Below are 22,630 nucleotides of genomic sequence, written 5' to 3'. Positions count from 1 at the left end.
TAGAAGTAGCTTGTTAGGAGAACCTATAAATACAAAATTCAAACTAAACATTCTGACAGTTAAAGTTCTGGAGTGTGAACAATAGAGTATAATAATACGGTTGCAATAGGCAAACTTCTAATAAACAAGTTGGCATGATGTTAAACTGTTTATAATCATGACATATATGTTTTATGCAGAATCATCTAATTTCCCCTGAGTGCAGTATTTGAAATTCCTACATTTTATGTTCCAATCACGTAAACCCAATCACAGTAAATACTTTTATAACGTTAACTTTAAAGATTATATTTTAAATTAAAAATATAATAATCATATTTAAAAAAAAAAAATGTTTTTTTAAATAAAGTAAAATTGTAATTCATAATTTGGAATTCTTTAAATTAAAGTAATAGTTTATTAAATCATAATTGCTGCTGATTTTACTCAGACTAAATATGATCTTAGATGACTGTGATAAACGCTAAAAAAAAAAAATCAAAGATTTACAAAAAAATATATACATATATTTATACCAACAAGTCATAAAGTAAAATATAGATTTTATTAATTAACTAACAGTAGAATAAGAAATTATTTCTTATTTCTTAAAATCTGAAAACATAAAAATTCACTTAGAAAAATAGAACATTAGGATGTTCATTTTTAGGATGTAGCTTGTAGATGTAAATGTGCTGATGTCTTTATTAAAATTTATAAGACCTTAACATAATGTCAGTTGTCGTTATAAATGATGATGCTGCGATGTATATCAGAAATCTAACAGCGTTAAATCATCAATACTTTTTGGTAATTAGTGCAGTAAAAAACTTGAAATATTTTCAGAAATTATAATGGGATTTAATTTATTAATAAATTCGGCAATTAATTAATTTAAATTACTTTCCATAATTTACAGAATTATTTGATCCTAATGAAGAGAATTAATTTGGTAATAAAGAGTTTAGTGGGTAGCTCTTTTCCGGGAGTAACATTCTCTGCGCTTGAGACCACCGCACTTTCCGAGTTGCTTGCCTTTATATTTTTTTTAACGAGAGTGGTGTACAAGAGTCAGGACTTTATACTTGTTTGCGCATAAAATTGAGTTGAACACCGTAAATGGTCTCTTCCCTCAGACAATTAGACAATCTAACAATAAAACACGAAAAGGACTACCGCGAAATTACCTCTTTGGACAAATTAAGTGATTCTAACTTGTTTAAACCGGCATTTATGAACAACTTCTGGTTATGTTTGTTGCTTAGTAAAATTATTATGATTATTAATGTGGCGCTTAACCTGAGCTCAATGTAGCTATTTTCCTCTTCGCCCGAACTAGACCCGAAGTGTCTTCTCTAAGAAGGTCCTGCCTACATGATCACAGGAGCACCAAATCTTCCAAACGCTTTCTGGAGTATGCATCTTTCGAACTAAGCCTAGCATTGGCAAGATGGGCATATTGGCTTGGTTAATGATACATCTTGACTCTTTCTCCCATCACAATTATGGCATTCAGTACTAACTCAGTACTAACTGTGAAACCTTGTTAGTCTAATTTATATCCCAAAAAGAACCCATTAGGTCAAAATATTGGCAACACGGGAAGACACGAAAGGCAAATCAAAGATGTTTAATTTACCTCTTGTCAAAGAACTGCATCCTTAGAGAAATGGGTACTAACAGACTGTGTTTAAGAGATATACATATGTATACTCGTACATATGTAAGCACAGGGCGAGCCTAAGAATCTCCTGCTCTAGATGGATGATGTCATTGACTTTTTTAACCGTCGAAGGAAGCATGTTTATCGTATCTCTGATCACTTTCGGATTTTTACCTATCATCTGAGATGGATTCATCAGTTTGAGATCCGTCTTCACTTTTGTTTCAATCTTGTATAACACTTGCTAATTGATGAATTTGATGTTGTCGACTGATGAAAATCAGAAAACCAGTAAAAGTCTACGCAAACCAAAAATGGGATGTAGCACTTTAAGAAAAATTATAAAAGATGTGTAGTTAGAGAAACTGCACCAAGTTAGGTTGAGTAATATATTTATCACTGTAAACAAAGGAAGTTTTTAATTCGAAAGGTTCTGTATTTCAATCGGTATAGGTTACCCAGGGGACCTTGTAGCCTCATATTTGTTTACAAAAACGTACACAAAATGTCAATTTATAAGAAAAAGTACAGAAAAAATGCAGTAAATTATGCGCTCTAGAATAAAGGATTACTCCTGATGATTTGAATGCAGTAATTGTGAGTAGACATTAGAATACTTTTTATAATGATCAAATAACCATGTTATTTACCAATAACTCATGAGTCAAAACTAGAAATTCGTTGACATTGGAATTAAAAAATAAAATAAAAATAAAGTATCCTAAATATGTTTGATTTCATACCTAAATAATGCTTATATGTATAGTCTTGGTCGCCCACATAGTAACCCGGGTTCGAGTGCAGCTGGATGGCCTTTCTTACCAGCTTATTAAAGATCAACGTCAGGTGATGACGGTATTGAATGTACCGAGAAAACACTGTCCGGACTCTAACAGATTACTGAGAAGGCTCCGAGCACCATTGACTTTAAATCTAGATGTTTTTTAATTGAAACAAGAATAAACATGCAGAATCGGCCATAATGTTTGTAGTAATTTGTCTTTATTCAAATATTTGTCTATTTTTTAAGTTTGTTACAATTTTGGTAATAGTACCCAGTTGGCTTTTGCCCAAAATTAGGTTAAACAGGGCTACTTTGGATGAGCTTTACTCTGTCAATTAAAGGCACCCTTCTGATGGCTGATTTCTAACAGCGCCAATCATGAGCTCCAATCATGGACTTTCCAACCAATAAACACAACCAGAAATCAAGATGTAGAAGTGTTTTCCAGTAATATTCTATTAAAATGAATTGATGAACCCTGGTTGATTAATAGGAGGCATTTCCAGGGCGTTGGCGGACCGGGATCAGATAAGTGGAAGAGTAAAACTTATTTAATAATGACGTTAACTAAATTCCGGGAAGTAAGTTTACTACAACTAAGTGTAAACCACTATATAGAAGCTTCATTAGCCACTACCGCTGTTCAATATTACTGCATACAACAAATTTGCCAACTAACTCGATATTAACACCGTACAAGGATTTGATGATTACTCGGCTGTTGGATATTTATTCAAATTTTGGTCATCCATAATTAAACTATACTGGTAAACTGTGATCGAACGGTCAATGACACTAATTTTGGCAGATTTATAAAACATCTTTTGGTCATGTGTATCCTTTTAAATAATCCTGGTAATTGAAATAAGGGAAGGGATTGGATTCCCACGCGGAGGTCCCTGGTTCGAATCCAGCTGCTGACCGTTAGATTTTCTCTTCCTAGGAGCTTCTTGCAGCTCCATGTCTGGCGATGGACAGTGTTGTCTGTAGATAACAACAGAACACTGTCCGGAGGCCGGTAGTGCTCCGAAAAATCTCAGATATTGTCGTGCCTTAAATCGTAATAATAGTAATAGAAATAATAGATCGCACGGGAACTCCAGATGGCATCGCAGCCACATCGGTCTTAACTTGAATTTCGACCAAAGACGTTACGAGTTGGTCCATACTTATTACTTTGATATCAGCTCGCAAATAAAACCCTTTCATTATTTTTATTGTTATTATAATCGAGAAAGCAATAATTACAAAGAAAATTCTTCTTCTTTTTTTTAATTAGATATATAATTTCTTTATGATTTCAAAGTTTCGAAAATAAAAAGTTTAAACGTGAATTCTAGGTAAAATGCGAAGTCGTAGACAACAAGATGCATTCTTTCTCCACACAACTATTTAATTAAATAAAAATATGGAACAGCACAGCTAGTTGAGAGCAAGCATTAATGACAAACTTCAATCTATTGAGGTCTAAGTTGTTCGTTTAAACTTTTGACGGTGTTTGCTTCTGAAGTGTAAAGTTTAAGGCCCGTATTTATTCGTTTTTCTTTTCTTTAAAAAAAAGCTGTTGAACATGTCTTAAATCAAACTGGTGCAGTGAAAGTTTCTCTCAAGGAGTGTTCTGTTTGCCTTAAGTCGTTCATCACCTTTCTTTTGCTCCGTAGTTTTAGTGGAAACACCTTTTTAAATATTTCATTGGAATAAAGAGCACTCCTTGGAAACTAGCCACATAAATTATGAATTCGAGATACACTAAATATATTTATCTAGTAATAGCGCACCTGGTTGATGGATAAGCAATTAGGGACTGTGGCTGTACGAACCACAAAATTAGGGAGCTTTTAGAACTTTCAGTTTCTTCTGGTTCTTGTAAAACCCGTATACCAATGAACCTCCTGCAGTGCAGAGTATAGAAGGCGATGCGGGAACTAGAGCCGAGTTGAGTGTAAAACAGGTCGCAGGATGCAGGTTACCCGTTTAATCCTCTTCAACACTCTACTGAATATTCACACTTTACTCTTTTACCAAGGCCAAACTTTCCTACTCTACTTGGAGGAGACGGTCAAAGCAGATTATCTCCTGTCTGTCCGCCTTCTTCCTCATGTAAATTCATAAACCTCTTTTACATCTGTAAGAAACGGTCTGACCTTGCATATCACCACTGTCAACATACAATCATGCATATTCATCTTTTTCATTCTCTCTCTCTTCTATTATATCCTTTACTGACATAAAAGAAAAAGGTAATTTTCTTAAAAAGGAAATTCGCACAATAATTGTTATTAGTTCAGTAGCGACAATATCAGTTTTGGCTTCATCCGGATGTAAAGCACTTCTCGTGTTCCAGCAAGAATCCTGTCAATCAATCATTTTACGGCATAATGGTTTAGTATATTCCCTCTCAACTCAACTCTGTTGAGGACTCAAATCAGGGCAAAACGCTCTGCTTCGCTCAATAGTTTCCTTGCAAGAGCTTCCACAAAGGTTTCGAAACTCTAATCTGTCTTCCTTCGCGATTCAATCAACAAAATCCAAAGACTGAAACAATGTAGCCATTGAATAAATAAAAATCTTATCACAGACAATGCTTTTACACTTGAAGTGGGAAGGTTACCAGGTGGAATAGTAAACGGGATATTCCCCAGTTTCCTGCGTGCACCTACTTCTTATTTAATTGGTAAACCTAACAGTAAAGTAAGAGCTTCCGCCCAAGACACCTAATACAGTAGTTGGACGTTAGGCCTACCCTGAAAAATGGCGATTTCCTTGTTTTACCTTTTATTAAAAAAAACCTATTTAGCGAGCTCGACATTCACTTACTCCAAATCCAAAACCTATTAGAGATAAATATTCTTGAAATTTTCAGAATACTTCACTTTTAGCGACATATTTTATTTAATTTATAGTAAAAATATAAAGTTTAAAACAACAGTAAGATTACCAGTTTTTTTAGAGGTTTTCCTTTTTAAATAGCAAAATTTTTTTAAGGAAAGACTGAGTTTGACGCTTTTCCACAAGTATCCAAAAGTTCTGAGATTCCAAAAAAATTAAGAAAAAAAAAGTAATATAACAAAAATGTTGGATCTTTGCGAGTGGATTATATTTATTCACAATTTTAGACTTGTCAGTAACTATTCGCTCGTGCCCGGAGCCTTCTTCATAGTCAGCATCTGTGGAGCTCCAAGAAAAACAAAACTCTATTAGATAGAGTTCTATTAATTAAATTCTATTAGGTAGGCTTCATAGATACTTTTTAAGACACGAAAGAGCCTTTAGAGACAAATCATTAGGTTAAAACACATTCTCTTTAAGAAAAACTTACAGTTTAGAAAGTTAAGTATAACGTATCTAATTAAAAGTTAAGTATAACTTTTCATTAATTCACCACGCCGAGAATGTATTTCCAGTAGCCTCGGGACTTCCTTCAGAAAACTGAAGATCATCATCATCATCGATCTCCTGCAGATAATGCTACCACTGGGTAGTTTCTCTCCTCTTGCTCTTCACGCACCGTATAATATCTTCATTGCTCATGTTTACATATAGTATATATTTATATAAAGATTGCACATTACTAAATAAATAGAAAATAAACGTAGAGTTGTTATAAAATTTAACAATTTGGAAAAAAAAATTAATCATCTTTAATTTAATATTTTAGAACCGGCAGCTAAGTAGAGGTTTGTATATCTTCATCACGATCTTTACTAGAACAACAACAAGAACAAGAACAAGAACAAGAACATTTTTTGAAAAAGCCGTTTTTGCTCATTTTCGGCAACTTTTTTCTCGAAACCTATAAGATCTGGGTTGTTGCAAAAAAATTACAGTTATAAAGGAGGATTTGCCCTTTATTTTAAAGAAAATTTGGGAATTTTATCTTTGATAGAAAAAGAGAAAAAAATTGTCAAAGTTGGGTGTTTTTCAACGTTACGCTTTTTCGTGCAGTTTTTGATGATCAACCCTTATATCACGATCTTTACTATTCTTCTATACATTTACATCTTTAGACTCAAATGATGGATTACAAAAAGGATTTACAGATAAGAATCTATTTATTAGAAAGCATAATGTGAATCTGAAAATAGAATAAGTGACAGAATAATTTTATAGAAAGTAAGCAATGTTGTTTTTAATCAAGATGGTGAAAAGTGGATGGCATAGAGTAGCGAGTACAAGAAAATTCTAATCGATTAGTTTTCTTTCTAATTAAAAAAAGACAAAAGTGATTGAAAGTCATTGAAAAGTGATTTTATTTTAATTACAGGTTTAATTCATTGCAGTTATTAGATAGAAAAATCTGTTCACGGTAATTCGCTGAGTGAAATTGTAGCCTCACGAAAATTGCATTTTAAAAAAAGAAAAAAAAAAAAAAAATTATTGGCGAGAAACTAATCTTCTTGCTTTCTCTTACTGCAATTTTTCTCATCAATAGAATCTCCACTAATCTTTGGTGTACAGGACATGTAAGTAGAAGACTTCATGACAAAGGAACTTCCATTAGATTGACACTTTGAAGACACATAAGCTAATCCTTCACCAATAGGAAAATGTTACAACGCAGATAAATAACTTGTTATAGATGTTCTGATTCTATTCTGACCATAATGTCTAAAAGTTCTATTTTAAAATATAAAGGTAATCCTTTCTGTCCATTGACTAAAATCTATTTCAGTTATTTTGGATTTGGTTATACTCGTACATGTTTGAAGTCTATTTTTAAGTTTAGTTGAGCATACCTGCTGTTCTAGTAGTCGATATTACAGCTGTTTGGATCTTGTCGATGAAATACCATTAACATTTGTTATTTCTAATTAGTCTTAAAAGTGTTTCTAGCTTGACAGTTGATTTGTTCTTTTTTTTTTTTTTGTTTAAAGATGTAACTCTTAATGTTACTCAAATATCTACTATTTTTAAAAATTTAGATGTAAAAAGTTTACTACAACTAATTTGAATGCACAATATTTAAACAACTTTAAGAAAAAAAAAGGGAAAAGAATGAATGACTAATAAAGTATCGTTAACACTGAATTGTGGGGAACTTGTTAGATGTTAAGTTCATGCCAGGAACTAATTTGTCAACTTATAAAAAGAGTGTGAGTAAGCAGTGCATAGCTTAGGATGCACATATGCACACATTAACTGCAGACCGTGTATGATAGAGAAGGCTAAAAACCATTTAATACTAGATTGCTACCATATTCTTTTGGTTCTTAAGATTCTATGGCCTAATTTCTATTTCTAAACGACCATCTATCTATTAATAGCACGAATTTTCCTAAGTAAGTTGCATTCTATGAGTGAATGCTAGTAAAAATTGCAAGCCTAAAATCTACCAGTTTTGGTAAGCGATGACCTGGTTTTTTTTTACTTATGGCGTTGAGAAGTTTCTACTCTACGAAAGAAATCCTACGACATCAATTTTTAATAAAGTGTAATATAAATACATTCAAATCAGATATTATAATTTTGCTAGAATATTTCAAGAACTTCCAATTTTCTTTTATCAAATGGTAATATGTGCCCATATTGAATACCTAATGATTTACCATTTTACATAAATATCCCATACTTTTAATCTATCTGGAGTTGATATTTAGGGCAAGAAGTATCCCACACTCTGAAAGATGGGATAGAAAGCAGATGTCGCATGTTTCTATGCCCCCTTATATTCTTCTACTGAATACATTAAAATCATCACTATTTTAGTATTTCAATTTTATCAGATTTTTTTGGTGTATTTTCCAGCTAGAAATCAATAAATTTTCTTTTGGGGAGGGAAAATTCTTGAGTGAATGGCATTTAATTCATGTCATCTTCTACTGATATACCACTCTTTTTGTAAAGATCTGAAGGCGAATCAAACCTCAGCAGGATAATAATGGCGAGAGAACATTTTCTTCTATAATTTTTGCAGATAGTTTCACTGAATCCAAAAGGGCCAATAGATAACCAGGAATAATTTATTTTACGACGTACTGATACAAGTGAAAATTAAATAGAAGCTCTGAATGAACTTTTAGATGAATTTTCACAGATTTAGAGTTCTAGAAAAATGATAACAGAAATAAAAACTCCCACAACTGAACGAACAATCAGCATCATTGTGTAAAGAAAGAGTCACGCATATGTCATTAAATTGAAACACATTGCCAAGATACATAAAATCAGAACACTGAGCAGTAAATAAAGTTGACTCACACGTGCACCTGGAGAAGTGTCTATTGGCAGAAAGAAAGAAGCGACTTTGATTTTACAACTAGGACTCCTCCAGTCGGAGACAATCAATCCTCCGACTGTGATAAGCAGAACGGCTCTTCATCCACCTCCACCACCGTACCCTTATCCACGACTATACTTCTAGGTTTCTGTCGCCCATCTACATCGCCTTTCTTTATTTCCCTGGAGAGCTGGGACTAAAAGAAGACTTGAGAAATATTCCCACTTAAACTGACAACATCTTATTTCTATTCACAATTGCCATATTCTTCTGTTTCATGTCACTTTAAACTTGTAACTGAAATAAGACATTCAATATTGAACAAAGTAAAATTTCGATTTGTTTCTTAACGTAAAACTGATTAAGTTATCTCTATCTCAGATGTTTTCTATCTATTTGGTCACGCAAACAGCACCATTAAACTTTTGCTGAACTCTGTTTATACGTTTACAATTTATTTAGTAAGTTAAGAGTTGGAGGCTTCGGTCAAAATGATGTTATAATTTCTGTTTTTTCAATGTTATCTTGTACAAGAATTCATTATGCGCAGGGCAGTTCAAAATCGTTTATTTATATTTTATGACGAGTTCCAACTGGTGACATTGAAAGTTCATCCCTATGACCATCTAAAAAGAAAAAAGAATTAATTTTTCCCTCATAGGTATTTGATAAATTATCGAATAATGCAATAAAAATTGATATTTTTGAACATTATATTTCCGGTTTCATACTTCTAATGTAATGCAGAATCAAAAAAGTTAATGTAATATTTTCCAGAAGTAAAAGAAAGTAAAATCTAGATCATTGAATGAAAGTGAAAGAGCACCATTTTATGCACTGGATAACTGTGCTTTTATTGGTGAGGGAGTGGCTTACGGTGTCATACGTCATCAGCTACAGCCCGCCTACTTCTCACATCCCGTTCGCCAATGAGATTAGCCAAACGTTTTTTGTAATTATTTCTAGGAAAAATACTATTTAAATTTTTTTTACTAATTTTCCCCCCATAGGTATTTGATAAATTATCGAATAATGCAATAAAAATTGATATCGTTAAAATATCCAATATAAACATGTTTTGAACATTATATTTCCGGTTTCATACTTCTAATGTAATGCAGAATCAAAAAAGTTAATGTAATATTTTCCAGAAGTAAAAGAAAGTAAAATCTAGATCATTGAATGAAAGTGAAAGAGCACCATTTTATGCACTGGATAACTGTGCTTTTATTGGTGAGGGAGTGGCTTACGGTTCCATACGTCATCAGCTAAAGCCCGCCTACTTCTCACATCCCGTTCGCCAATGAGATTAGCCAAACGTTTTTGGTAATTATTTCTAGGTATGACGTAGTATGACGTTTTTCCTATTAGAACATAAATGTAACGAACTTTGTTGCAAGTGTATTTTTGACTAGATGTTAGTAGATAATCAATGCCAGCTGTATCATTATTTGAATGTGAATTTCTGTCAATTTAAAAAAAACAACTTGAATTTGGTTCTTCTTTTAAATCTCACAGAAATATTTAATTTTACGGAACTTTGGTTGATGCAGTTGAGCAATAAAAGACTAGTTCGATGTGGGTGCCATCATGAGGGCAAGCACTAATGAAATGGAGTAAGTATCATTAAAAGGGAAGTCTAAAGTCTTTCTTCTTGGTCAATACCTAGACAAACAGATAAAACTTGAGGTTCATTATAACATTAATACATCTACCAACAGCAATTAACAAAGGAACTTGTCAACACACCAAAACGCTCCATTTCTTTGCTATGGAACTTCAAAGTGTTTGTGGAAGAAAAGACAAATGAAAAAAACATTTGGATTGGAGCAGATAACGATCTACACTCTTTGACGTAATGAAGAAGCAATGACACCTGATATTTCAAAAAACAAATAAAGAAAATAATTCGAATACTTTTTGATTTATTTATTTTCTTCTTCTTCTTTGATAGAGTTACCATTAACGTATACCAAAAAAAGAGCACGAGATAAGAATATTTTTGTCAATAAAAGTAATGAAAGAATAGTGGGGCTTTTTAGCCCAGAAAGTCTGTAGTTAGATGTCAAGATAGTGTGGCAGATGTTAAATTGTTATTCTGACATGTCTCGCTTGTTTTGATAAAAGTTTTCTCATTCTTCAAGTAGCTCCACATTAAGTTAAGATGTTGGAAAGAGCAACTGCTAAACTTATATTGCATGAACACCTGCGAACTATTATTTCATATCCATCTGAACATCAAACAATCACTTCTTTCAAAACTACAGGCTATGCCTCAACCATATGGCGCAAAAACTAATTTATTTGATTAATTTTTTCGATTTAATAGTTGTTATATTTCCAGAAATATATAGATTAAATACTTTCGTTAAACCTTTTTAATCACTTGTAACACATTTCGTACAGTTGCTAAAAGTTGCGATAGAAAGTAATTGGTTCTGTGATTTTCGAATCTTACGTTCCCACTTACCAAAACGATTCAAACTTACTTAAGTGAGAAGTTAATAATTACACTATCTAAACAGTGATTACTAAAAATTAAAACGCTGAATTCATACTTAACGAATTATTTTTTATGTTAGGGCCTACCATTTTGAAGAATAAACAAACCAAAATCATCCGTTATATTTACTCTTTTATTTAAGAAGACTTTTGCGCGTTCATTCAGTTTCAAAATCTTTATTGTAAAATACTATTAAAAAGCACTGCAAGTGTTTTGTGAAACAATGCAAAGAGAATTGTAGACTTAATGGGAGGTTATTGGTGTTGTTATGAAGCTTGGAATTGTAAGCTCCAGTTGGATTGACGCGTATTTGTTTTGCTAGAATTAATAAAGTACGAGCTTTTGCCTCCGGTTTCGACACCTAATGAGTTGTTGGATATTAAGCTCCGACTGAAAAAAATAGACAATAACTTTATTATAATTTTTTGTGGACTGGATAAAATGATCTCTCTCAGGTGTTAGATATTGTCCATATACTGAGGTATTAAATTTAATTTCAGTCAGTTATTTCATCTTTTCTTTGTTTCCATTGTTTTAGAATACTTCCGTTTGTTTTTTAACGTGGTAAGAATACATTGGTATATCTATTATTACTGAAATTCAGAAGGAAGTAAACACAGATTAAACGGAAATAAATAAACTGTAAATAGGAACTAGTGAAATGAGCCAAAGTAGACACTAGTGAAGCGAAGTATGCAAAACGAGCATTGATTGGACGTAAAAAAAAGAAAAAAGCTCGTACAAACAGTGAGCATTGTAATGTGAAATATAGTAGAGTGCAAAGGTGGGCTACTGAGGGCGGATATCCTGCGTTGTGAGATTGGATTTAGAAGGCACTGGCCCTCTCCTGACAGGTGTCCCGACATCAAATGGAGCGTGATGTCACACTTGGCTTATATCGCCAACAGTGCACAAGCCCCCACCTGCAGCAACTTCTAGAACCCTAACGCCCCCTTAACTCCGAGACTCCTTCTACTTCGGTTCATTTGTTTTGGCGTTCATCAACCAAACTTTCGAGAATACTGCTTTTATTCCTTTATTCTCAGAATCATTCAATTAATCCGAAACATAATTGTTACAATTTGTTGATTCATTTTTTGTTGTACGAGAGATTGTTGATTCGTATTGTTGCTGAAATTAGAGAGAAATCAACGTCTGTACGCTCTACTTTTTTATTTACACAACCAAAACCAAATTTAGATAACTAATTTTTTTATATACATTTATATCTATTTAGTAGCCTTTTGATTACTTCATATTTCTCATTCAACCTCCTGCTCTATACAGAATACTTCCGAGTATGTTAAGGATTAAAAAACGGAAGTAAAATGAGAATTTCAAACTGCCTGCATTACTTGTTTTTCATTTTAACATGTTATTCAAACAGCGATATACACACAAATCGATTAGGTTAGAAGTTTTTTAATCAGAGCAACGCACCAATGAATAAACGATTTCTTTTAATCAAAATAAATACATGTACGACATATTTTGTTAAACCTATTTCAGGAAATACTTAAAAATATTGTGTTTCAGCTAAATCTATTTTAGCCATTCATACAGCACCTGCAGTACACTTTAGTCAGCACATATCCCGGGCCTTTGGTGCCTAAAATCAATTTCAGTACAGTATAACTTAATGACAAACAACAGAAACAATCACTTCATATTGCGAGAGGGTAGAACATAGTTACACTGCTTTGAAGTTAAGCAAGTCACAAGACAATTGACATTTGAGATCTGCGGAAGGGGTTTGTCCTGGGTGCAGAAGTTGGACAGGTTTTTGATGTGTGTATGAGTAGAAACTTGGAATAAAGGGATTTTGGCTATTCAAAGAGATGCTGGAGTCATTTTTGAATGGGAACTGAGTTTGAAGCAGTGAATGTTTTGACAGATTATTTGGATATGTGTTGGTTGAATGTAAAGGAGCTTTGTCTTTGAATACTATAATTCAATAACCTCAATCCAGAGAGGTTTTATTATGCTGTGGAATTATATTGATTTTGTTTTCAGTAACAGAGTGGCTATCGAAAAACACAATATATCCAGGCTCTTGTTTCTTAAAAATTGAAAATAAAACATAGCCTAAAACTTTTACCTTGTTCTTACCTTTAAAAAGAATCTTCTCACAGGAAACAAAGTATGGTATTTTTAGACAATAAGCTTACTTAGAACCCATACTTGAAGTAAGAAGAAATAAACCGACAGTAAACGGTTTAAAACAATGCGCTATGAACTGACACTGATAACAGAAGATTTATTTATTACAGAAAAATACAACCAATCTGAAAGCTTGTAAATGGGCTATAGAGTTCAGCCGAGAGATCTAACACCCAAAAAATCGCATCCAAAAAAAAAAAAAACTACAGCATAAAAGGCAGCACAATAGGCTTTCCAAGTGTGCCACCATAAAGACCACCTGGGTCATCATATGCTGGCTTAATGAAGGCACAACATATGCTGGCTTCCGGTTTATGTTTGAACATCCGAATCCAACAATTCAAAAGTTCTATTCAGCCTCAACAATCTGTCTTTCCGTCTTCTATTAATCCAGAAAACATTCACCGATGGCTCAAACGGAAGTAGTTGCTGAGTTTTTTAGGGTTAAAGCAACTAACAAGTGGTCTTCATGAATGATGGTGTAATCAGAGAACTTTTTCTTAAGGTGTGCAGACTTGAAATTCCAAAAAAAAATGAAAATATATAGATCAACATTTTCAGAAATAAAGTCAACTGCAATACAAATCAATGAACGAGTGTTTCCAAATCCGGTATAATTGTAAGCAAACTGTCGATTGTGGAGCCACTTACAGAAAGAACGTATGCAGAAGATCGTTTATATAAGATGCTAAAAACTATTAGTAATCCAACTTTATAATAAGTTCCAAATTAATTAAACTACTGCAAATTTTATTGCATTTTAAAACTAATTAAACTCCTGCAGTTAAAGCTTCATTAAACGATTGTACGACAAGTTGAGGAAGCAAAGCGAAGTTGGAGCTTTATTAGAACAGTTTTCATTCCTAAGTTTTTATTCAACTTTCTTTCTTGAGATTTTTTTCATGTTTTATTTAAACTAGTGCAGAGAACGAGTGGGCGGTTGAAGACCAGACACGCGCTTACTTTTTAGTTATAATATCGCTGTTACCCTTCTTGGCAAGTAGATGACTTTGAGAAAGCAGCAGTTAAACTTGCTTGCAGAGTCTCCATGGAAACTGTTCCCTAATGGCGACAGCACTCTCAGATAAGAATTTTCTATCTAGAACGGTTCGCTCGGTTCTAACAACACAAATAAACTCTACTGTCTTCAGCTGTTCCACCATCAAGAAGTTGCATGGGTTAAAACGAAAATTAAATTAGACCAAATCAGATAATGGAAGATTTGTTTAGCAAAATTTCACTGACATACTGCTCCTTAAGATAATTAATGCTTACTATACTAAAGATCATTAGAATCCTAATTTTCTGATATATTTTTGCCTAAATGTTCAGTTGAAAAGTGCCAAATATAATTTTTTTTTAAAAACTAGGATTATTGACTGCTCTTAATTGCACAGTTGAAAGTATGCACAACTCACAAATAGAATGTACCCACAGAAGAGAAGACTTGAGAAACTAAACCCTCAAGGGCAGATTTGATTACTCCAGGAGTTCTAGCGGCACTTGAAGCAGCTTAGACTGTGAAAAGAATAAGCTTGAGCCACAAAAGTTGAATGAACAAATATATCTAAGGTTAAGGCAACCTGAGCGGATATTTCCAAAACGAAGACGAAGTTGCCAGAATTATTGGAAATATTAGCAAGGAACATTAACGAATCGTCTTAGAACATGCAAGATTTAGGTACAAAGAATGTAATTTTACTACCATATTCACCTTCAGCTAGTTTAAGTAGTAATTATGCTTACTAAAAAGTAAACAAAAATCTTAAAATGCATTTTAGTAATTGTTAGTAAAATAAATGAAAGTAATGAAACTGAAATTTGAAAGTTTTTATGCGTAACTTTGATCTAGTCATCAATTTGAGTTCTATAAAAAAATATAATAAAACTTAAGTTATGGTGGATCTCAAATGCTTGCATTAATTTAAGGCTCACATTAGTTCTATTGTAGATCAATCAGTTCGACAGTTAATATAGAATGATATTGGGGTTATGGAAAATTTATTTACTACATCTTTTCTCTTGAAAACTGAACTGCATTCAAAATTTTGCATCAAGAAAACTAACTGTCCATTGAAATAGTAGCATATTTGGTCGTTACCTGTTTCTAACTCGGCTTAACTCGTAAAACAGAACCTAAACCACTTTGTATGGATAAAAAAAAAAGAATTATGAAGAATTAGGTTAATATCCAACCTCAGTTTGACCGTTAATGACGTTTTTCATTTAAAACAATTTTTCAAAACGTGAGAATGGTCTCAAATTTTTAAAATGTCTCAATAATTCTTTAGAGTGATTAAACATTAACTTAAGTTTGTATTATTTATTCGACATGTTTTGATAAATAACTTATTTATTAATAAGTTCCACACTGTATTTTAATAATTTAATAGTATACTTCATAGTTCTGTTATCATTGTTACATATAGCGCCAACGTGCTGATTGTAGCAAAAATATACGCAAAAAAAAAATAATATACTAATAAATTGGGTTAAAACAATTTCCGTTATTTCTGACACCACATTGTCTTTTCATCCTTTTAAAATAGTACTTAATGTTCGTTTAAGTTAACAGCTACCTGTTCCAACGCAGCCTCTCATCATCTATTACAGATAAAAGCTTCTTTATTTTGAAGAATTGAATTGATTTACCTTTTTGCGGTGAAGTATTTTGCTTATTATAACAAAGTTTAGGCAGAAAATTGTTAAACATGAATAAATAAAGCTCTGACTGAAAGATGGTTACTTAAATGTTGCAAATGCAGTCTCTCTCTCTGCCGTAATACATAAAGATTGATCCATAAATAAAAATCAATCAGAAATTTCCAGTCTGGTAGATTGGTGGACATGAATAATGAGTGTCTGAGATCCAATAAATTTCTCAGATGGATCAATAAAAGAGACCAATATCATTATCTTGGACATTTATCTGTCGACCATAAATTGAATAACTATTCACGTTTCACGATTCACAAAAATATTCCGGTGAGAACACTTACGTCATTTTCTCTTAATACTGTTATCAAGATTTACAAAAAAAAAAACAAAAAAAAACTGAGCAATTTTATTTAAGGTTTGTTCAATAAAGGTTCTCCAAAATAAAAAGAACTATTGGAGAAATCATAACCTCAAAGATTCTCCATTCAAAATTAATTTTCATAATTTCAGTTTCACTAAAAAACGGAAACTAAAAAATCAATCATTCAAGTGATTCCAGTTCGGGCCAAGTGAGCTTTTCCAAACTTGGAATGGCAGGCACTCATCAAAGATGATGGTTCAATACTCGTCAAAGATGGTAGGTAGAGCCATACACTACGATGGCAGTGTACAGGGAAGGGATTAGCTGGGCGGTTAGCGGATACTGGATTCAAACGTGGTGATATCGGGTTCGAATCCAGCTGCTAGCCCTTAAATTGTCTATTCTTAATAGCTTCTTAAAATAACTAGACTGTTCTAAATATTTTATCTTTAAAAGTAGTGGTAATTCATACAAAATAAGTGCGTAAAGTAAAACAGGTTCAATACTCGTCAAAGATGGTAGGTAGAGCCATACACTACGATGGCAGTGTACAGGGAAGGGATTAGCTGGGCGGTTAGCGGATACTGGATTCAAACGTGGTGATATCGGGTTCGAATCCAGCTGCTAGCCCTTAAATTGTCTATTCTTAATAGCTTCTTAAAATAACTAGACTGTTCTAAATATTTTATCTTTAAAAGTAGTGGTAATTCATACAAAATAAGTGCGTAAAGTAAAACATTTTAAAGAAATAACCCAGTCTAAAACAGAATAAAGGTCAAGTATTACTGTAATGTTGCAAATTATATCTGAAATACCTACAATGAAGGTTGATAGAGATAAATTTGGTAGATTAAATTACTAACTTACTGCCAAAAAAACTTGGTAAACATGCGTCAATGTGGATTGAATATATGTATGTTTTTCAATGATTTTTTAAAAAAAAACTCTAGATGGTTTAGCACAGTTTTAGGACCTTAAAACCTTATTCTACAGTTTCGAATCGACACGGTCTTGGGTTCTAGACATCAGGTGCTCTAGATCTTCATAAGTTCCATTAAATATTTTCTTGTGTTCTTCTGACCAATAGAGTTGTCTTCATTCAGTTTCTTTTCAGGATTTTCTTAATTTTAATTAATCAGAAAAATGAACAAACTGTTTAATTTAGTTTCTTCATTGCTCACTAGAAAAGATCCCATTGTATTTTGAGTGAGTTATGTAGTTATATATTTGTGTCTGAATGAAGTAAAAACAGGGCAAGTAATCCAGTAGTCTATAAATTATCAACTTCGCCAGATTTACAGAGTTTACAAGGTTTAAGTCCCGAGAATTCATACTTTATCCCTGCTAGAAATTGGCGAGGAGTTTTCTTTTTTAATATATGGTAAATATTATATATAGACGGTTGTTGGTCTATTGGTCAAGAGCGTGGCTTTTTGTAAATGGGAGATCTACAGTTCGAATCCCGTGTATGACTACTTTTTATTTTTTTGTAAAAAATTGTTTATAGTAAAGTTTGAGCTTCCGCCTCGGTCCACGACACTTAATTGGGTAGTTGAACGTTAAGCTCCGCCTGAAGAAATAGACGATTACTTTACTTTATAGGTACTGAGGTAAAGACCTGTAATGAAGCAGTAAAGAAGAAAGAGTTAATAATAAATGTAAAAATCTTGGGAGAATAAGCACTGGGAACACTGAGATCGCCCAGGTCGCGCTTGGCGGAGTTGGAACTCCATGTACTTCAACAGGAGATAAGAAGAAAACGGAAACAATTACCTCCGTGAATCCTCCAATTTCACGCCTCACAAGTCTGTGACGTTTGCTTTCATTAACTAAGCCAAAGAATACTCTACCCACGGTCAGAAAGTTGTATTTAGAAACATAAAATGCTTTATTTATAGTCAATAAATGTGGATTGTTTTTGTTCTCAGTCCATACACGCTGCCATATTGGCGGTATATCGCTAACCAAATGCTCTCTAGCACCATTACGGCAGATGAGTTAGGAAAGTAATTATCCCAAAACTATATACATGTGCAGAAGACATTAAAATGTGCATGAAAGTATGATAAAAGGAGAACCGTAACATGGACTTGGTAAGGGTAATAAAATATTTATAACCTTCTCTTAACATTATGTAATAATATTGATTTAGAAAAAACCAATATTATCTACATTTTATTGAATTTAATACAAAAATGTGAGCAACATTAGCTGCTAAAATGAAATATTAAATACAACAATGTCTTGAGATCATATTTACGACCGTGTTGTTTACATAAAAAATATTAAATATTGATTCATGTTGGTATTAGCAAAGCACCGCATCATTTCATTCTTTAATAGTTTTTTTTTGAATTTAACATTTCTACTAGGTCCTCTCCTCTTTGTGTACATTGCAATGAGCAGGAGGATTTCAAACATGTAATAATGATATGTCCACGTTATGTGGTAGAAAGGAAACGAATGTTTGACGACATATACAGGTATTTAGATGCACCATTTCGCAACGAAGACATAATATTCTCCACCAACATACTATATACATATGTGCTTAAGTCTAGCAATGAAATAAGAATGTATTTAAAAGTTATAGCCGATTAGAAGGAATGCAAGGAAATGATTAGAGAAGGATTACAGTGATTTTAATTTCGGTTAAGCTATAAGGATGGCAGGAGCACAGAGTACTGATCCATCCATTAGCTGTAGTTTATGTAAATAGTTGTATTTAGTAGAGGGATGAATGTGAGAAGCGAATGTATTTATAAGTAAGAATGGAGAGTGAGTGATATTCTAGTGATAAGCACCTAGACGATGCTGGCTGTATGGCGGAAGCCAATGCCAAAAAAAAAAAAGAAAAAAAAATATTTCTACTGTTCTACTCAGCAGTAAAGAAAGCAAGCATCAAAATCATCAGAATACCTTGATCATCATCAGAAGAAATGATGTAATGAAAGTCTCAATATTCTATTTCTACTTTTTGGCCACGATAACTTGTCCACTAGCGCTGGGAACGCCACTTACTGGTGTGGACTGAGTTGAAACTAGAAATATAGTCGAAGTAATGTTGAATCAGGTTTCTTTATTAAGACAGGGGAAAATGGATTAGCCAGATTTCTTCGGGATCTTACGAGTATCTATGTAAACAATGGCGTTAACATGGTAAGGTCAACTTTAAAATGTTTATATTAGAGCTACCAGGTTGAAATTTTTCAACTTTACTTTTCAAGTTATGATTTGTTAAATCAAAAGTTTCAGTAATTATGTGTGCACGAGGATGTTAATTTTACTAATCGCACTAAGAGGAGTTTCTATAAATACAACGTACAATGTACATACGTACAATAAGGATGTAATTGTAAATGCAGTAATTACAGCGTGCTGTGTACAGGCTAAATTACAAAACATGAGATTGAAAAAGTGAAAAAAAACCGAAAAAAAGTTGCTGTTATAAATCACCAGAGACAAAACAATTCTTAAGTAAACGAAATATATCTGAAATTCTAATTTATAGTCTGGGAGTGAAGTTTGGAATTGAGACTCCAACAGCGAGCACACTACTATGGTAGTGAAGTTGTCCGTCCTCTTCGGAGGGCTAAAAGACCAGAGGTAAGTGGCCAGAGTTTTATGTAAATGTCGAGTACTAAGCTTTCTAACATCAACTAACATTTACATTTGGAAATATCTAAAGTCAGTGAGAATTTCCACTCTAACGTTTTCTTTTATTAAGTTTTTATTAAAGCTTCTAGTAGTCCCTTATTCTATATTTACATTGAAGAATCCAGAAATAAGATATTTTCAAAAGTGTGGATGCAAAAAGTATTCTGTCAATCAAAACGCAAATCACAATAAACTGTTTGTACAGAGAACAAACACAGTTTAACCAGACATACATTCCCTACCATCCAGATGGCCGTAACACACAACCAACATATTATAAGATCTCTGAGCTAAGTAACGTCAAATTTTCAAGCCATTAGATTTGAGGGTTGGGCTTAACAATACATCGGGGATGCCATAAATAACCTGATGATTCATGAATGTAAAAAAAAAGAACACAAAGAAATCAGGTATCCATGTTACAACTTCATTCTAGCTGGCACCTCTGAGGCCAAGAAGTTCGCCAAGTGGAGTACTCAAACTCTAATACCTATTTATAATCATTCTAAGTTATCTAAACTCAGTTTTCATCGCTCGGTATTCATGAGTATATTAATTATACTAACAACTACCTAGCGTTAATTAAAGCTTCACTCTCCTTCCAGTATAAATACACCCACGCCGTTTCAATTGTATGACTTTAAGATTCACATTATAGAAAAACAAATAATAGAAAAGTTCTAGTTAACTAAAAAATGTTTTAGAAAATGGAGAAAAACAAAAAAAGACCCTTTAAGTCATTTAGCACGCCCTACTTCTAGTTTGGACTTGGTCTTCTTTCCATCTCTAGGGACTTTATTAAAACTTAAACGACATCCTTAAGTTCTTTAATCTTCTAATCTTCCATTCTAGAAGAAATAATTACTTTTGGAAAGCGGTTGGTAATCCACTGGGTTTTTAAAGCGATAAAGACTTTCGTATCCATCAAATCGTAAAACGTCTCTTACACATATTACAATGAAACACATGAAATAAAATACATGACATTGTGTTTCAATTTTTGGAAGTAAAAGTTTAATTTTACTTCAATATAGATGGAACACATTCGAAACACAAATCCTGGATTGAAATCAACACATTTGGTTTTCGAATGGCATTTACTTTATAAAGATGAAGTACTAATTAGAAAACCAGGTATTTTGCTTATCATCTTAAGGGTGAATTTATAGAAATACATTAATTAATGCTACTGTTCATCGACTTGTAGAACAGCAGCTTGTCTGAACCAGCAAGATGTTAAGGAACATCCTTTGCTTAAGTAGAGTTTTCACTTTCATTCCCTAGGAAGGCAACGGATTAACATGTGGGTACCCCACCCTAAATATAAAGATAATATATTTGAAAATCATAATAACCTGTGGGAATAGTTGCTGAATGCAACTCTCCTTGGGTTTTAGCGAACCCACAGGCAAACTCTGGTTTCATACTCAAGCCTACATTTTATAAAAAAGAAACAACTGTGACAATAAGGAAATCACAATAAGTCTTACCTTTCACAACACAGTGGATTTGGTTTTATCGATACTTTCTGTACAATCCAGTATAACTTGTAATCATCGCAATTAGCGTTCCACTAAAAGGTTACATACCAAAAAGTTCAAGAATATGGATGATTTTGGATAATGCCGCATCCATTTGGAACCAAATATTTTGTATTAAAAAAAAACTTACAGAAGCTTAAGTGGCGCTGCAATTTATGTTTTAGTTATACCATAAAATGTTGATAATTGTCCAGATTAGAGTCCAGATATTGTTCAGTAATTATCGCCCAAATACCCAAGGAATTATTAACTACAAGATGGAAATAGAACAAAGAACCATAGAATAAGATAAATTAGATAAAGATGTCATTTTAGTAACAGAAACTATACTCGTAATAATGTTCTATCTAAAGAGAAGATAACACAAGGATCGTATAAACCACACTATTTTAGCGATAGTGTCTGTAACCAAACTATTCGCTACATTACCTTCTTCTCCTCTGTGCGCTCCCTTTGTAAGTAATAACAATGAAGTGTATACTAAATTTAAATCTGATTTCAGGCTTTAATATTAATTAATATAATCAGAGCTGGAGGAGTCAGTTCTCTAGAATGGATCTCTCCCCAAAATAAGTGATTCAAACCAGTTGAATGGCTGTTGACTGAAATTCTAAAGCTGTCATTTAAGAAAGTTTTATAAACCAAGTTTATATCCAGTTATAATGAAGATGAACCCTGGTTGATTCGAAAAGAAAATTGGAAACAATTAGAAATAGGGGTTTAAACTGAAAATAGCTCATTTATAAACAAACAGCCATTAAAACTACAAAACTTCATCAGTCTGTATAAAAGTTAATAGGATAAATTTCCAATTTACCTGCCAATGTTTCTTGTAACAAACTGACCTATTTTCTTCCTCAGTAAAGATGTGGCTTTAATGATGCACATTCTTCAACATAAAATTGATAACTACTGTACTGTGACGTATTTATCAAATTTTTGAATTCATGCTTCAATGAAAATGCGTGTTTAAACGTTCCACTGAAATTGAATCATAATTTTTGTTTTAGTGATCTGATTAAATAAAGGAGCCGTTCACTGTACAAATCGATTAACTCCACTTTTTGAATTATCTTAAATTTAAGAGTCAGAAGCACTTGTAGTCAT

At 32.9% G+C, this 22,630-nt stretch overlaps 1 protein-coding gene and 1 long non-coding RNA gene across 4 annotated transcripts in view; both read right to left on the bottom strand.

The window, feature by feature from the left end:
- LOC141454075 (uncharacterized) overlaps window positions 1–22,630 on the bottom strand; it is a 193,806-nt gene that overhangs the window by 6,385 nt on the left and 164,791 nt on the right. The window lies entirely within an intron of this gene.
- The window catches only part of LOC141454105 (uncharacterized), a 29,643-nt gene continuing 13,274 nt past the window's right edge, over window positions 6,262–22,630 (bottom strand). The window contains exons 2-3 of the long non-coding RNA XR_012458401.1: window positions 22,341–22,504; window positions 6,262–9,269 (exon numbers count right to left, since the gene is read on the bottom strand). This is a non-coding gene — a long non-coding RNA (uncharacterized lncRNA). The remainder of the gene's footprint in view (window positions 9,270–22,340; window positions 22,505–22,630) is intronic.

This window comes from Rhodnius prolixus, unplaced genomic scaffold (genome assembly GCF_049639745.1).
Source record: "Rhodnius prolixus isolate KJV_2025 unplaced genomic scaffold, Rpr scaffold_1, whole genome shotgun sequence".
Classification (NCBI taxonomy): domain Eukaryota; kingdom Metazoa; phylum Arthropoda; class Insecta; order Hemiptera; family Reduviidae; genus Rhodnius; species Rhodnius prolixus.
Note: the sequence above shows the minus strand (reverse complement) of the source record. Positions and strands in the feature narration are given on the sequence as shown.